Below are 18,029 nucleotides of genomic sequence, written 5' to 3'. Positions count from 1 at the left end.
CACAGTCACGTCAAGCCACATCAAAATACAATCAGATAAAAAACATGTAACCTAGGTAAAGAAACTTTGGAGTGGGTGATCATAGCTGGCTGAAGGAGTTAAATTTTCAAGAGTTTAGGAAGACATTAAGACATGTAGTCATCCTGCAAGGTTCTTGTTGAAGCATACGAGATGACAAGTATCAATCTGGGATATTTTTGTTTGTGGGAGAGATTCCAATGAGAGGTCATAGATGGAAGATAAGGGAGAGATCATTTAAAGCTGATGTGAAGAGAAATTCCTATTCTAAGTGGTGAAGAATTTTTGGAATTGTATGTCCAGAGGAATGTAGAGGTTATATCACTGGGGGATTTTAAGAAGTTGGTACATTTTGGAAAGATCAGGGAATTGAAGGCTATTTGGTACAGAAGAGGAGGTGTGGCCTGAGGCAGATCAGCCATAATACAAGGACACAACGAGAAAGCTTTAAGTGATATGGTCAATTATATGAGAAGGATAATATTGATGGGAAAAGTCTGTGCTGCTTTTACATAATCCACAAGAGACACAATCTATTAGCTGCATGGTAATCCATTGTATTGCATTATTATCCGATGGGTCTGCAGAAGCTCTTGGCACAATATGAAAATCTTCTCTTCTACAGCACCAGTTGAGATGGGTGTGGCCTATTTAATGTCTGTCACAATTTATACCCTTAAATCATTGTTGAGGAAGGAGCTCTGGGATATGGAAAAAATAAGCCATTCACAATGGTACACCAAAGTATTTGGGCTACCCCATCAGTGCTGATTCTAAAGCAGACATAAATGTATGTTTATAAAGAAAGTCATGCAGGTCAGCACTATTGAGGATGAGCAGTATCTGCCACCTACTTCATAAGATTTATTTGCAGAATTATCAGATTTTAGAGATTTTAACGAGAGACTTTTCTCTCATGCTGATGTACAATGTAATGTAGATTCAAGACATCGATCTGCATGTCCATGAATGTGCACAAGGCAGGATGTAAACTTAGATCACTTTACCATACCAGATTAAGTCAGCCCCAAATTTCTTTCGATCTATAATGGACAAAGTATTGCAAAATGTTTATACAGCATAAGTATACCAAGATCTTTATGCCACCAGGATTACATCCTCTCAGTCTGAACAAGGACATTGAAGTTTCTGAGGAAAATACTTGGTAGGTTACTGAATTACCACCTCCATCTGAAATGCAACATCTGAGGATTTAAATGTCCAGAAATTGTCTATCTGAGCATCGACAAGAATAGTCGAAGACTTGTCCAAGAGAAGATAGAAAGCATGTTTGAATGCCAGAGAGCTGACAAATGTTTCTTCCTAGAAGTGCTCACATTACCTGGAATTTTTGCTGATTTGAAAAGTACATCTTGCCTCAATTCCACAAGTTGTTAAAAACAATGAAGAGCAATAGCAGTGATGCAATGTGCAGTCCGTTACAGGAACCATCACTGTCTACAGCTACTGAGTGGCTGCCATGTTGAGGAATCAGGCCCTGACTGGCAATTGCCTTAGGAGAGACAAATTAGGCAAAACTGGAATACGGTCTGCTACTTTAAATTGAATGTGCAAGTATGTAAGAAGCTGCAGAGGGCAGTGGACTGACTCAACCCAATACATCACAGGCACATCCTCCCCACCCTGTTAGTATACAGGAAACATTACCTCAAGAAGGCAACAACTATCATCAAAGATCCAAATCATACAACTTTCTGGCTGCTCCCATTGGGCAGAGGTACAGAAGAATGAAATCTCACGCCGCCAAGTTCAAGAACAGCTACCTGCCTTCAACCATTTGGTTCTTGAACAAACTGGTAAAACCCTAATCACTGCAGTTTAGTGACTCTGTGAATACTTTGACCTCTTTGCACTAACAATGGACTTTTTTCTTTTGATTGTGCTTTCTTGTAAAAAAAACTGCGTATGATTTATGTTTCTTTTATTTAGAGATACAATATGGTAACAGATCCTTCCGGCCCAACAAGCATGCAAAATCCAATTACACCCATGTGACTAGTTAGTCTACTAACCAGTACATCTTCGGAATGTGGGAGAAGACCAGAGTACCTGGAGGAAGTCCATGCGGTCACTTGGAGAACATACAAACTCCGACAGACAGCGGTGAAATTGAACCCAGGTCACTGGTACTGTAATAACTACAATGCTACTATGCCACCCCAATTTATGTTTAATGTATGCTTTATGCTGCTTGTATGACACTATGTGCCTGTGATGTTGCTGCTAGTAAGTTTTTCATTGCACATGTGCATGCATGTGCTAGTGTGCATAAAAATTAACTCAATATGATTGAAATATGTCACAGTCCCTTCATCATCTCTTTATGTAAGACCAGGAACCCCCTCCCAACAACGCTGTGGGAGAACCTTCATCACAGTAGTTTAAGAAGAAGAAGAGAAAAAAGATGAACTCTCAATCTCCCAATCTAAATTGCCACGCCCTTTGCACTTTGTTTGTCTACTGACATTGAATTTTCTCAGTAACTGCAACAATATATTCTGCAGTGTATTCTTTTTACTACCTTGATGTAATCATATATGACATGATCTACCCAGATAACATGCAAAACACAGCTTTTCACTGTATTGCCCTACATAAAAAACTAATTACCAATTGTCCAAAATGTATTTTTTGGGGAGGATTCAAGTTCAGAAGTACCTTGTTAGCAAGCATTTGCCCCTGGTCATGGACCATAAATAGCTGATGGCAATCTTTGGACCCAAGTTGTCTATTCTGATAATGGCTGCTGCATGAATGCAAACATGGCCTATCCTGTCATGACAACCAGAATGGTCCAAAAGGTCCCGCATCTTGAAGTAGTCCCTTACTGGTAATCTTTCACATTCTCCTCCCAGTGGTGCAGTCACATTCCTGAACACTTAATTCTACCTCTCCAATTATAACCACTTCGGTATTTCTTCTTGCGCTACATCCAGTTGCACAACTATATTTTTCACCATTCCATTGTTTAGCACGTGTTGCTCTATTTATGATTACCGCATATACTGTTTACTCCACCAGCTTCACACAAGCAAGGAATTTCATCGCACCCTGGTGTATATAACAATAAGCTAAAATGAATCTGAATCTGAATTTCTCTAAGCATCAATTTTCATAGCAAGACCTAATTTGAGTAGGAAATTATTCAATTGCAAGTTGTTGACAATGATGCAGCTGGGAGCAGTAATTGTACTGGTATTCTTTAATGGCAAGTGTGTGAGTTGGGATGAACTGGAGTAAAAACACCTATCAGAATGAGAAAGGGAAATAAAAGTCTGTGTTACTTGGAATATTTTCCAAGTCTGACCAGAATATTGTGTGCCCCTTTTCCACAAGTTGCTGTGCTAAGCAGAGTTTTGATAGTGTGATGCCAGGGTTGCCCTGGTAATCCCAGTGTTGATGGAGCCTTCTTGTTAATAAATTAATGAGGAGAATTCGAGGGAGAGTGAAAACAAATAACAGAGTTATTGCTGAATCTTAAAACTGAAAGGAGAATGTTGAGCAGATTAAGCAGTATCTGTGAGAGAGAAAAAATTAGTTAGCATTACAGATGAAGTATAACTTGAGAGGAGAACTGATTAAAATAAGCTATCTGAAAATAATTGAATGCAAATTGAGTATCTATTCAATCTGCAAGGGTGACCCAGAGCTTTTATTTGCCTATCACTTTAATTTTAAAATGCATTCGCAGTCTGACCTCTGTCTTTGTACTCACACACTATTCTAGATAAGTTCAGAGCAAGCCCAAGAAATTGCACCTCTGCTTCTGTTCTGAGATGCTAGTTTTTTGAACTCAACACTGACTTTAACAATTTCAAATGATCAACCATCCTAGTCTTCTTGCTAACAATTACAGCATTCAGTTCTTTGTTTTTATCTCTCTTCTTCTACATTGTCCAGACACACCATTGCTACGCTTTTAGCCAACATCACCACCATATGTGCAGTCTCCTGCCTTTCTGTTTCATTTCCAACTTAAGCAACACACAGGAAGTGCTGGAGGAAGTCAATGAGTCAGGCAGCATCTGCAAAGGAATATAAAGTCAACAGTTTTGGCCTGAGACCCCTCATCGACCCTTTCTTGAGACCTGATGAAAGGTCTCGGCCTGAAAGGTCAATCGTTTATTCCCCTCCATAGATGCTGCCAGACTTGCTGAGTTCTTCAAGATTTCTAGCATCTGCAAAATATTTTCTTTTCATTTTTAACTTCTCTTGATTCTAATTAAAGTGAAGTAATCGCTTTGAAACATTGATTCAGTCTTCCTGCAGATGCCACCTGACTTGCTGAATATTTCCAGCAACTTTGTTTCTATTTCATATACCTAGCTTTATATTTTATATTGGATAAAGCTTTAGATCAAGAGGGTTTACCTTGAAAATCCATTCAGTAAAAGATGATACACGAGTGAAAACAGTCGGATACCTTTCTACTATACAGGAAACTGGCCCAAAGCTTACAATACCCTGGACAACCCAGATTCCAGCTTCATTTGCACAATTCAAAGGGCCACCAGAATCTCCCTGTCAAACAAAGAGTAGACAATAATGTGAGAGAAATTTGTGTCTCAAATGCAATAAAAATATGACAGATTATTCATCCATTTTAATATCACTAAAATTTAAGTGGCAGCAGTTCAGGATTTCTTGTGCCTGCAGAGCTGTGTTGATCCATCAGTGTACAGTTTTCTGCTTGAAATTCAGGAGCACCTAAAGCCCATTGCTGTCTACTGAATCTGACTTATGCACAGAAAGGACAGTTCTTTGCACATAACACTCATGCACAGTAAGCATTTCCATTCCACCCACCCCCCCCTGCCAACATGTGCTGCTCAGCCCATCCGTTCTTCCAGCAGATCATTTGTTGCTGTTTGGGGGATGATTGGCTGGATGACGTGATCAATGGCTGAAGGAGATTCAGTCAGGTAACTGATGCTTCGCAGTGATTGGGTTACTTATCTCGTGGAATGGAAGGGTCTTGGGCTTGGACAGTATGGACCTTGGATAGTATGGAGTCAGTACTCTAGGGGCCAGGGAATTCCCTTTAAAGTACATTGCAAACAGCACACCCAGACCTAATTGATTCTGAGAACTCAATGAAGGGTAATGCTTTTAACCATACAATCTAACTTCTCCTAGCAACACTTTACATGAATATTGCATCAGCAATTAAGTCTGTGACCAACATGGAAAATGACTCATCTGGGCTTGCATGATTTGCAGTGGGCTATAACTGGTCAGATTTCTGAAGCAGTATGATTCAGCACTCTACTCTACAATGTAACAATTTCTATTTCCATAATATAATACAACCAAAGCTCCAGACAAGCATTCTCTTATCTTATGATTAATGCAGGTATGGACTTAATTTAGTATTTTTCCTGCACATATTCTGATTTTATTCTTAATCATATATTTTCAACTTCCTTTGTTAAACAATACCTCAATTCAGAAGTAGAAGTGACACATTTAATGAGGTATCTTGTTCAATTGGTGCTGCCCAGCATATTTTTAACATTGTTTCTCCATAAAACGGGTAATATGGGCTCAGGAAGGACAAAATTTTTAATGTTTATTGATTGTTGCAGGCTTGCTTCTTTGTCAAAAAAGTGTGGCACTAATTCCTACCATTGTGACTTGACATCTAAATTCATATGGTATAGATTGCAAATTGGACACTACACTGTACTAGTGAACTAATTTAGATTTTGACACTGCCAGAGGAGTCCTTTGGTACAGCTGGTAAAAACCAAACCTTGAAGATAGACTTAGGAAATCATCCGGCACTTTGCAACTAAAGGCAACGAAGTTGTTTATGATATCATGGGCAATAGCTTTCTCCACGGTGAACCTCACTAACCTGATTACCTGGTCTTTGTTATAACACATGTTGAAGCTTTCTGTGTACAGATCATTTAGGGCATTTCTAATATGATAAGTACTTCAGTGGTGGTTGTGTAAAGTATTGTTTGAATTCAAATTTTGTTTTTATTCTTCTAAACACAATGGAGAATTCATAATTGAATGAGTCGCTTGTTTTTGTTTACAGCTGATTGTTCATCTGATATTTTATATCTGACTTTAGCAAGGATTTTGCTGGTAGGTCTGAAAAAAGACCAAATTAAATCTTCAAGTTTAAATGGGAGGAAAATATGGCGGCGTGACACAGCACACGCGGCCGTACCGAATGATATCGTATGTGTTAACTAGGGGCCGTGCACAATCCTGATTTGATGGAGACAGCTGTGAGAAGCACGGAGGAACACCTGGAGAAACTTCTGAAATGCCCGCTTCGCTGCCACTGCTACTGTGCGATCGAGAATCTCCGGAGACAAAGGCCCCAAATCCTCGACTTTGCCTATTGCCTGTTGCCGGGCCGGGGTCGAAGCGCTCGGCAGAGATAGTGCTCGATGCTCGGTGTCGGAGGGCTGGTCGGAGGCTCAGAGTTTTCGGATGGACTCAAGAGTCGGCTGTGGTCGGGTGCTTCCAGGGTGCTGCATCGGCAAGTTTGAGGCGCTGGAAGCTCATGGCAGGAAGAGTTTTTTTTCTTCCTTCTACCGTCTGCGTGAGATGATGGGACTTTCGAGAGACTTTGAGACTTTTTACCATGCCCATGGTCTGTTCTTCATCAAATTACAGTATTGCTTTGCACTGTTGTAACTATATATTATAATTATGTGGTTTTTGTCAGTTTTTCAGTCAGTTTGTCTTGTGCTTCTGTGATACCATTCTGGAGAAATGTATCATTTCTTAATGCATGCATTACTAAATGACAATAAAAGAGGACTGCGTGTCCTCATAACCTAATCTAAAAAAAATTGTTTGGACATAGGCTGTCAAAAACGTTTAAAGTATCTTATATTAATTTATGTTCTGAATTTTTAATTAACCATAACCTTATAAGGAGCTGCTTTGTTATTATTCTCCTGTAATTTATCCTATCATCTGTGGGTTTAGTCTGGAGAGTGTGCCCCTCTGCAGTTATATATCCAGTCAGCTTTTACATTGGCTTTCAATAGGATGCTTTGGCTTTCTGTGGTGCTTGTGTAGATGGAAAAAAATGTTACAGTGCAGTACATCAAATCTTCATGGTCATTATACACCTTATATTTCACATATGTCTTGAACTGCTTCTTGGTTTAGCAAATGCACAGTTTGCACAAGCAGTTCCTATTTTGTTTAAACTATGGAACAAGATAGGGAATTGATAAAGCAATTGAGTTTTTAGACAAGGATTCATGCTCAGGAGGGCTTTAGATTTGGTTAGTTGCTTTTGTGATGCAGTTGCTGTTGTAGCAGTGAAAGTGCAGCAGGTAATCGGTTTACAGTAACTTCCACCTAATTGCAGTGAGATTTATAATCAGAGGGTGGATGAGGAATGTATATTGGAATCTGCAAGAATGATCGTGGCTTGAAGATCCACCAAGCGAGGATGAAGTGTTTGGTGGGAGCAGGAGCAGCACAACGCGCAGGTGTCCAACCTGGTGAGACGAAGGAGGGGCCAGGCCCGGAGTCACCCCATAGTGCCCAGAACCTCCAAGTGTTGCAAACTAATCCCTTGAACATGAAGTCTAACAGGAGGCGGATCAAATGGCCAGCAGCTAATATGACTTCACTCTGGAAGCAGTTTGATGAAGATGTTAACCAAATTCTGGAGGCAACGGCGAAGGCAGGGGTTGATAGGAAGCTGCAAACCATGACAACAGTTATTGTCAGTATCCCAGTGGAGGCTGGTTGTAGGGGATTCGTAGCCCATTCTTTAGTTAGAGCCTTCAGCATTTTGGGCATCGAGGGAGAGAGGAAGAGGAGAGCCATCTGCAGCACCACTGATGCGGCAGAGAGAGCCTCAAGATGGCTGTGGCTCAAAAGAGGGGAGCCATGGAGTCATAAGTAGCTAGCCATCTGGACACAAGCTGGGATCTGATCGGCCCCGGCTGGGTCACCTGGAGGAGGGTGTATGATGTTGAAAGACCCGAAACACCCGATGATTCCAGGAACATCACTGAAGATGTGTCCAGAAGCATCAATAGATGTATGTACACAGGACAGGACATAGGGGAACAAGTTGATCTATTACATTTCTTAGTATTCTGTGGATATGCAACCTGGATTATTCTCTATCTGCTACTACCTATATTATTTTTTACTCAGTCATCTTTGAAAACCCAATCCGTCAGTCTTCAATTAACATTTTCCTTTCTTTAGGATGTCGTTGGTAAGTCAATCAGTGAAAAAAAAATATTAGCACAGATCTACATCTTTTCATTTTGCAATATATTTCCATCTAAGGATAAAAATTGAAAATACTAGAAATATTCAAGGATAGCCAGAGTCTGTCGAGACGTAAACAAAAGCTATTCTTTTAGGTTGACAATGTTTCATTGATAAAAGGTCTCTGACCTGAAATCTTAACTCTGATTCACTCTCCACAGATGCTGTCTGACTTGTTGAGCATTTCTAACATGTTTTGGTTTTGTTTCAGATTTATAGCATCTGCTGCTTTGGTTTATCAATTGCCTTCCTAGGTTAACCTGCTGAGGCATCGGGCAATTCAATCCAAATCAAATTGATAACTAACTGAACAGATGTTTTGGCAAGTGAAACGTGAGCTATCAATTTAAGGTATAAACCCATGCTGATCTTACCCCATGGGCCACTAGACTTCAGATATTCATGTGGAGTAGTTGCGAAGACTGCACTTTTGCATTATAAAACTGGAGTTCATTACCTGACAACCAGATGTATAACCATCACCCCCTGCACAGATCATGTCTTTAGTGACCTCGGTTGACCACGAGTATGGTGATGAGCATTTATCATAGCTCACCACTGGGAGCAAGGCTTCTTGTAGTTTGGAAGAAATATCACCATAAGCTGAAAGATTGAGAGAGCAAATAAGTGTAATTAAATTACTTTTTAATATATTTTAAATTGCAATGCTCTTGCCAGGCTTTGTTTTGCAGCCTACTGGTGTATGATGGCATTAGTCACTTATGCCATTATTTCCTTTGTTTTGCACTATAACATGTGTGTGATTATGCTAAACTCCAGATAAATTCAGACAAACGCCTTAAGCAGTAAATCAGAGAAAAATACAATTCTATGCACTAGGAGACAATTCAATCTATTTTGGCTACGCAGGTTGTAAAATAGCTAACTAGTCTAATCCCTCCTACTAGCAGTAGGTTGAAGCTCTGCAAGTTACAGCTCTTTAAGAACATATTAACTACTTCTCAATTTGCTGAGGGGTTCTGTCTCTACTGCTCATTAAAACGGCGATTTTTAAACTCTAGTAGCTGATGAGCTACATTGTCCCATGATTTGTAACCCCTCTGCTAATGGAAACAAGTCCTTCCTATTTAGTCTATCTAGCCTCTTCATAATTTAGTCTCAATTCAATTTCCCATCAGCCTTCCTTGTTCAAAAAAAAACATCCCCAGCTTCTCTGGTAGCTAAATCTTCCAGTCTTTGCAACATCCTTGTAAATCTCCTCTGAATCCTCTCCAGTGCAAACACGTAATTCCTAAGCTGAGACCTAGCTAGTATAATTCACAGTTCTGGCATAGCTGTCTGCTTTTCTTGGCTAATACAAGAAAGTCGTCCTATGCCCTTTTAACTTCCTTATTGATGTGACTTACCATCTCTAGGGATCTCCAAGATCTCTTCATAGAAACACAGAAACATAGAAAACCTACAGCACAACACAGGTCCTTCGGCCCACAAAGCTATGCCGAACCTGTCCTTACCTTAGAACTGCGTAGGCTTACACATGGGCCTCTTAAAAGACCCTGTCGTTTCCGCCTCTACCATTGCCGCCGGCAGCCCATTCCACGCACTCACCACTCTCTGCTTAAAAAACGTACCTTTGACATCTCCTCTGTACCTGCTTCCAAGCACCTTAAAACTATGCCCTCCTGTGCTAGCCGTTTCAGCCCTGGGAAAAAGCCTCTGATTATCCACACAATCAATGCCTCTCATTATCTTGTACATCTCTATCAGGTCACCTCTCATCCTCCATCGCTCCAAGGAGAAAAGGCCAAGTTCACTCAAACTATACTCGTAAGGCATGCTCCCCGATCCAGGCAACATCCTTGTAAATCTCCTCTGCACCCTTTCTATGGTTTCCACATCCTTCCTGTAGTGAGGCAACCAGAATTGATCACAGTACTCCAAGTGGGGTCTTAGCAGAGTCCTATATAGCTGCAACATTACCTCTCGGCTCTTAAACTCAATCCCATGGTTGATGAAGGCCAATGCACCATATGCCTTCTTAACCACAGAGTCAATCTGCATAGCAGATTTGTGTGTCCTATGGACTCGGACCCCAAGATCCCTCTGATCCCCCACACTGCCAAAAGTCTTACCATTAATGCTATATTCCACCATCATATTTGACCTACTAAAATAAACCACCTCACACTTATCTGGGTTGAACTCCATTTGCCACTTCTCAGCCCAGTTTTGCATCCTATCAATGCCCGCTGTAACCTCTGACAGCCCTTCACACTGGCCGCAACACCCCAACCTTTGTGTCATTAGCAAATTTACTAACCCATCCCTCCACTTCCTCATCCAGATCATTTATAAAAATCACAAAGAGTAGGGGTCCCAGAACAGATTCTTGAGGCTCACCGCTGGTGAGCGACCTCCATACATAATATGACTCGTCTACAACCACTCTTTGCTTTCTGTGGGCAAGCCAGTTCTGGATCCACAAAGCAATGTCCCCTTGGATCCCATGCCTCCTTACTTTCTCAATAAGCCCTGCAGGGGGTACCTTATCAAATGCCTTGCTAAAATCCATTTACTCTACATCTACGGCTCTACCTTCATCAATGTGTTTAGTCACATCCTCAAAAAATTCTATCAGCCTTGTAAGGCACGACCTGCCATGCTGACTATTCCTAATCATATTATGCTTCTCCAAATGTTCATAAATCCTGCCTGTCAGGATTTTCTCCATCAACTTGCCAAACACTGAAGTAAGGCTCACTGGTCTATAATTTCCTGGGCTATCCCTACTCCTTTTCTTGAATAAGGGAACAACATCAGCAACCCTCCAATCCTCTGGAACCTCTCCCGTCCCCATTGATGATGGAAAGATCATCGCAGGAGGCTCAGCAATCTCCTCCCTCCCTTCACACAATAGCCTGAGGTACATCCCGTCCAGTCCCAGTGACTTATCCAACTTGATGCTTTCCAAAAGCTCCAGCACATCCTCTTCCTTAATATCTACATCCTCAATCTTTTCAGTCCGCTGCAAGTCATCCCTACAATTGCCAAGATCCTTTTCCGTAGTGAATACTGAAGCAAAGTATTCATTAAGTATCTCTGCTATCTCCTCCAGTTCCATACACACTTTTCCACTGTCACATTTGATTGGTCCTATTCTCTCACATCTCTTGCTCTTCACTTACTTGTAGAATGCCTTGGGGTTTTCCTTAATCCTGTCTGCCAAGGCCTTCTCATGACCGCTTCTGGCTCTCCTAATTTCATTCTTAAGCTCCTTCCTGCTAGCCTTATAAACTTCTATATGTCTACCATTACCTAGTTTTTTGAACCTTTTGTAAGCTCTTCTTTTCTTCTTAACTAGATTTACATCAGCATTTGTACACCATGGTTCCTGTACCCTACCATCCTTTCCCCGTCCCATTGGAATGTATCTATGCAGAATGCCACACAAATATCCCCTGAACATATGCCACATTTCTTCCGTACATTTCCCTGAGAACATCTGTTTCCAATTTATGCTTCCCAGTTCCTGCCTGATAGCCTCATATTTCCCCTTACTCCAATTAAATGTTTCCGTAACCTGTCCGTTCCTTTCCCTCTCCAATGCTATGGTAAGGGAGATAGAGTTGTGATCACTATCTCCAAAATGCTCTCCCACTGAAAGATGTGACACCTGACCAGGTTCATTTGCCAATACCAGCCTCTCCTCTTGTAGGCTTATCTACATATTTTGTCAATAAACCTTCCTGAAGACACCTAACAAACTCTACCCCACCTAAACCCCTCAGTCTAGGGAGATGCCAATCAATATTTTGGAAATTAAAATCTCCCACCACAACAACGCTGTTATTATTATTCCTTTCCTGAATCTGTCTCCCTATCTGCTCCTCGATGTCCCTGTTACTATTGGGTGGTCTATAAAAAACACCCAGTAGAGTTTATTGACCCCCTCCTATTCCTAACTTTCACCCACAGAGACTCCGTAGACAAGCCCTCTATGACCTCTTCCTTTTCTGCAGCCATGACACTATCTCTGATCAACAGCGCCACGCCCCCACCTCTTTTGCCTCCCTCCCTGTCGTTTCTGGAACATCTAAAGCCTGGCACTTGAAGTAGCCATTCCTGCCCCTGCACTATTCAAGACTCTGTAATGGCCACAACATCATAGCTCCAAGTGCTGATCCATGCTCTAAACTCATCCACTTTATTCATAATGCTCCTTGCATTAAAATGGACACATCTCAAACCATCGGTCTGAGTGCGTCCCTTCTCTATCACCTGTCTATCCTCCCTCACACACTGTCGCCAAGCTGTCACTATTTGTGAGCCAACCTCCCTTTCCTCCGTCACTTCAGTTCGGTTCCCACCCCAGCAATCCTGGTTTAAACTCTCCCCAGTAGCTTTTGTAAACCTCCCCGCCAGGATATTGGTTCCCTTGGGATTCAAGTGCAACCCGTCCTTTTTGTACAGGTCACACCTGCCCCAGAAGAGGTCCCAATGATCCAGAAATCTGAATCCCTGCCCCCTGTTCCAATCCTCCAGACACGCATCTATCCTCCACCTCGTTCTATTCCTATACTCACTGTCATGTGGCACAGGCAGTAATCCCAAGATTACTACCTTTGAGGTCCTGCTTCTCAACTTCCTTCCTAACTCCCTGTAGTCTGTTTTCAAGACCTCTTCCTTTTTCCTACCTATGTCGTTGGTACCAATATGTACCACGACCTCTGGCTATTCTCCTTCCCACTTCAAGATATCGTAGATGCGATCATAAACATCCCGGACTCTGGCACCTGGGAGGGAAACTACCATCTTCATTTCTTTCCTGTGTCCACAGAATTGCCTGTCTGACCCCCTAACTATAGAGTACCCTATTACTGCTGCCATCCTCTTCCTTTCCCTACTCTTCTGAGCCACAGCGCCAGGCTCTGTGCCAGAGGCACGACCACTGTTGTTTCCCCCAGGTAGGCCGTCTCCCCGAAGGGTATTCAAACAGGAGTACTTCCTTCCCTCTCCTGACTTATCTGTCTCCCAAGACCCTGGAGTAACTACCTGCCTATAGTTCTTCTCTATGATCTCCTCACTCTCCCTGACCAGACAAAGGTCATTGAGCTGCAGCTTCAGTTCCCTAACACGGTCTCTGAGGAGCTGCAGCTCGATGCACCAGGTGCAGATATGGCCATCCGGGAGGCTGGAAATCTCCAGGACTTCGCACATCTGACACTGAGCACAGAAAGCTGGCCTCACACACATATTTTCTGTCTGTATTCTAAACTGATAACCTACCTCGCCTCGATCCCTTATCGCTGAAACTGCATTGAGCCAAAGCCTTCCTACTCTGTCTCCCTCTACTCTGACACCCACTGTATAAAGCTGTCCTCTTTTTAAACTCTCCTCGCTGTTCTCACTGGCCGACCTACACACGCTTGCGCAGTCGTGCCCTGTTCAAACCGCTGAAGAAATAACCGTCACCTTTTAAGCTCTGCTTGTTTTTAAACTCTTTCCGTTGTTCTCACTGGCCAACCTGCACGCGCTTGCTCAGTTGTGCCCCGTTCAAATTGCTGAAGAAATAACTTAGTTCATCTACATCACTCAATATCCTCCCATTTACTATGCACTTCTTTACTTTGTTGTACTTCACTAAATTTATTCCCTTATACTTTACTGCAGCAAATTCAATGTACCAGCTTTCTGCCCAATTGGCCAAACCATATATGTCTTTACTACCATCCCCTCAAAACTAATCAATAAGCTACAACAGCTTGGCCTCAATACCTCCTTATGCAACTGGATTCTCAATTTCTTCACTTGCAGATCCCAGTTAGTTCAGATTGGCAACAACAGCTCTTCCACAATCGGCACAGGTAAACCACAATCCGCACAAGGATATATACTTAGCTCTCTGCTCTACTCTCTTCATACTTATGATTGTGAGGCTAAGCACAGCTCCAATGCCATATTTAAGTTTGCTGATGTAACCATCGATGTTGACCGAATCAAAGGTGGTGCTGTATCAGTATACAGGAGGGAAATTGAAAATCTGGCTGAGTGGTGCCATAACAACAACCTCACACTTAATGTCAGCAAAACCAAAGAGCTGATTATTAATTTGAGGAGGGAAGAAAACAAAGGTCTTGAGTCTGTGGTCATCAGGGGATCAGAGGTGGAGAGGGTCAGCAACTTTAAATTCCTCTGTGTTGTCATTTCAGAGGATTTATCCTGGGTTCAGCATGGAAGTACCATTATGAGAAAAGCCCAGCAGCACCTCTACTGCCTTAGAATTTTTGAACATGTGGCATGTCATCTAAAAATTTGTCAGACTTCTATAGATGTATGGTGGAGAGTTTATTGACTGGTTGCATCATGGCCTGGTATGGAAACGCTAATGCCCTTGAAAAGAAAGCCTATGAAAAGTAGTGGATAAGGCCCGGTCCATCACGGAGAAAGCCCTCACTACCATTGTGAAAACTTACATGGAGCACTGTTGCAGGAATGCAGCATCCATCATCGAAGACCTTCTGCCCCACCATTCAGTCTCTGCTCTCTTCTCACAGCTGCCATCACGCTCCTTTCTTTTCCCCTAACCAACAAATCCCCTGTATCTCCAGCTCGACCCTTCTCCCCATTTCCCTCCTGAGCCAGAGCCAGAGACCTGATCAAGGTGGCTTTCATCTGCTAGATCATTTCCCCAACAGTATCCAAAGTGGTATACTTGTTAGGGTAGATGGCCACAGGGGTACTCTGCACAGGCTGCCTATCCCTTTCCCCCTCCTGTCATTCACCCAGGCTCTTAAACCCGTGAGGGTAACTTCACTCAACTTCACTCACCCCAGCACTGAACTGTTCCCATACCTATGGACTCACTTTCAAGGACTCTTCATTTCATGTTCTCAATATATATTGCTTATTTATTATTATTATTATTATCATTATTTCTATTTGTTATTTTTGTATTTGCAATGTTGATGTCTTTTGCACATTGGTTATATGTCCACTCTGTTGGTTGTAGTCTTTCACTGATGATCATAAATTTACTTTGAACTTTGAACTTTGAGAGCTTTTCTTTTCTTTGTCAACAATGTGACCAGCTTTTGGATCATCTAACTTTTTGACATGGTTGTTTAAATTAATTATTAACAGCAGCAAGGGAATCTTTTCAAGAAGTAAAATAGGATATAGTGACACCTATTGGCAAAATGTCCATGCTGCAATTTTCCTTCAGCTTTACCATTGATAAAGGGTACAATTTTCCCAGATACTTTAGGCAGTAAATGACCTCATCATTTCACCAAAAAAAGTTTAAACTGAAATGCAGTTTACCTTGCATGTCACAAAACAATCCACCTTACTGTAGAATTGGAGTCTGGGCTGGGAATGCCTTCCTTTGAGAAAGGTTTGATGAAAATTAATGAACATTTGGGAAGTTGTAGACCATTTTCTTCTACCAACAGGAAGTTGATGGTGTGTAAATATGTCCTTGCAGAGGATTTGGGGAAACCTCTGTCACATTTCACTATTCACTTGCATCTGGAAGTCTTTTTGAAAGAAAGGAATAGGAGGTCAAGAGGCCAGCAATGATATGCCAACTGCTGATTCAGGAATGGGCAGTAGGGTAAGACTTCACTTCACCTGTAGCACTTTACGGACAGAGAACCTGTTTTACTCTGGAGCTCCTTTACCTGGATCTCCAGGATGATTTCAGGAAATGTGTTACCCTCACTCTGTCAATGAATTGTCTATTGGTTTGCAATATGAGAAGTGATGACGCAGACTGTGCTATATACTCTGAGTTTAGGAGGTGATCTCATTGAAGCATTCAAATTCCTTACGGAACTTGACAACTGAGGTCAGACCCTGTCTTTTCCACCAGCAGCAGGGTTCACTGTTCGCACAAAGCGGTTAACAATCCAGGACAGAGAAAAGAATTTGCTTTCACACATGAGGTAGTAAATTCTCTGAATTCCCAATCCAGGAGGGCTGTGGAGGCTCAATCACTAAATATATTCAAGATGGAGTCTAGAGATTTTTGTTATTAAGGGAATGAATGAAAATGGGGGTAATGTTGGGAGTAGAACTGAAGAAAAAGATGAGGAATGATTTTACTGAATGACAAAGCAAGCAGGAGACCTTACTCCTGGTCCTGAATTTTATGTTCTTAAACCTGCTACTTTATTCCATCTAGCACATTTCCCTCCCTTAGTAACAATAGGTGGGTAAAACACGTACAAGTGCTACACTATCAAGACTATTAGACAGTTATATCTGCTTGAGCACTTTCTGTCATGTTCAAGTTATGGCAATCGCCACCAGGAAGAAAACTGTGTTCACACATTATCAGCTAAGCATGGCAATTACCAAATATATCATTTGTTCATTAAAACAAATCTCAAGCCATCCACCCTGAATAAGATGAACATCTTTATTGTGATTACTTGGACTGGAAATGATACCCTGTATGCTTAGACATCTTGGATAAAGCTATAATAAATTCACTTCTCTTCACTTACCTTACTGATTCCCATCCTGTCTTTGATGTTGATCTAGTTTCCTTTCTTTAGACATCTGTGGCAATAATCTCCACTTTCTCATCATTACTTGTATAAATTATTTATTTGATTTGTTTTGTGGTAGCCTTGTACATTGTTTTGTACTTACGTCTGGTTAATCCCCATCCTGTGATGTAACAGGGATACCCATCAGGAACGATATCTCCAGCAGCTGGTAAGCGAGCTATTTCTACATCAGGAGTTGAATACGCAGGCTGCGCCAGACGGAGTAGGGCAATGTCATATCTAAAAGTCAGAGGATTGAGGTAAAAAGCAATTCCTATATGCCTTACATTGATAAACAATTCCCATTTGCCCCTGAATTAACATATCACCAAACCAGTACTACAATGTTGCCAAGACCTGAGAGCTCGAGTTATAGGGAAAGGTTGGGCAGGAGAGCACTTTATTCCTTAGCATATAGGAGATGAAAAGGAGAACTTAGAAAAGTATATGCAATCTTGTGGAGCATGAATAGGATGAATGCATGGAATCTTTTTCCTGGGAAAGGGAGTCAAAAAATAGAGGGCATAGGTTTAAGGTGGAAAGATTTAAACAGGACCTGAGTAGCAATTTCTTCATGCAGAGAAGAAATATTGAATGAGTTGTCAGAGAAGTAGTTGATACAAGAACAACATTTAAAAGGCACTTGGACAGGTTCATGGAACGGAAAGGTATAGAGGTACTGTATATGCACCAAATGAAGGCAAATGGAACTAGCTTAGATAGGTGTGATGGTTGGCATGGATGAGTTGGGCCAGAGGTTCTGGTTCCGTGTTGTATTTCACTCACACCCTAAAGCTGTGGCCTCTGCTATTTGACACATCCACTCTTGTAACAAGACTCTGACTACCTACCCTATCATAATTTGGCATGCTTCTATATGTTCATAGTCATAGCTATACTTTATTGATCCCGGGAGGGAAATTAGCTTCTGCAGCTCAGAGAAAACAATACAAATCTGCCCAATCTCTCCTTATAGCTTGTAAGGCAACCTTGTGTGCTGGCTCCATGGCACCTAATTAGCCTCCTTTCTTTAACCTCCATGAGCTAAGGGAGGAGAAATAAAATCAGTCATCATTGTCATGGCTGAGCATTACTTGGTTGCTTTCTACAGAAAATTTACAGTGGATAAATATTTACTGAAACCGGTATAACTTTTATTTACATTGTGCCTTTTCTGATATTAAACTATCCCAAAGTACTTAACAGACA

The 18,029-nt window shown here is 41.6% G+C and overlaps 1 pseudogene; it reads right to left on the bottom strand.

Moving 5' to 3' along the window:
* The window catches only part of LOC140190223 (chymotrypsin-like elastase family member 2A), a 50,362-nt pseudogene that overhangs the window by 292 nt on the left and 32,041 nt on the right, over nucleotides 1-18,029 (bottom strand).

Source organism: Mobula birostris, chromosome 1 (genome assembly GCF_030028105.1).
Source record: "Mobula birostris isolate sMobBir1 chromosome 1, sMobBir1.hap1, whole genome shotgun sequence".
NCBI lineage: Eukaryota > Metazoa > Chordata > Chondrichthyes > Myliobatiformes > Myliobatidae > Mobula > Mobula birostris.
Note: the sequence above shows the minus strand (reverse complement) of the source record. Positions and strands in the feature narration are given on the sequence as shown.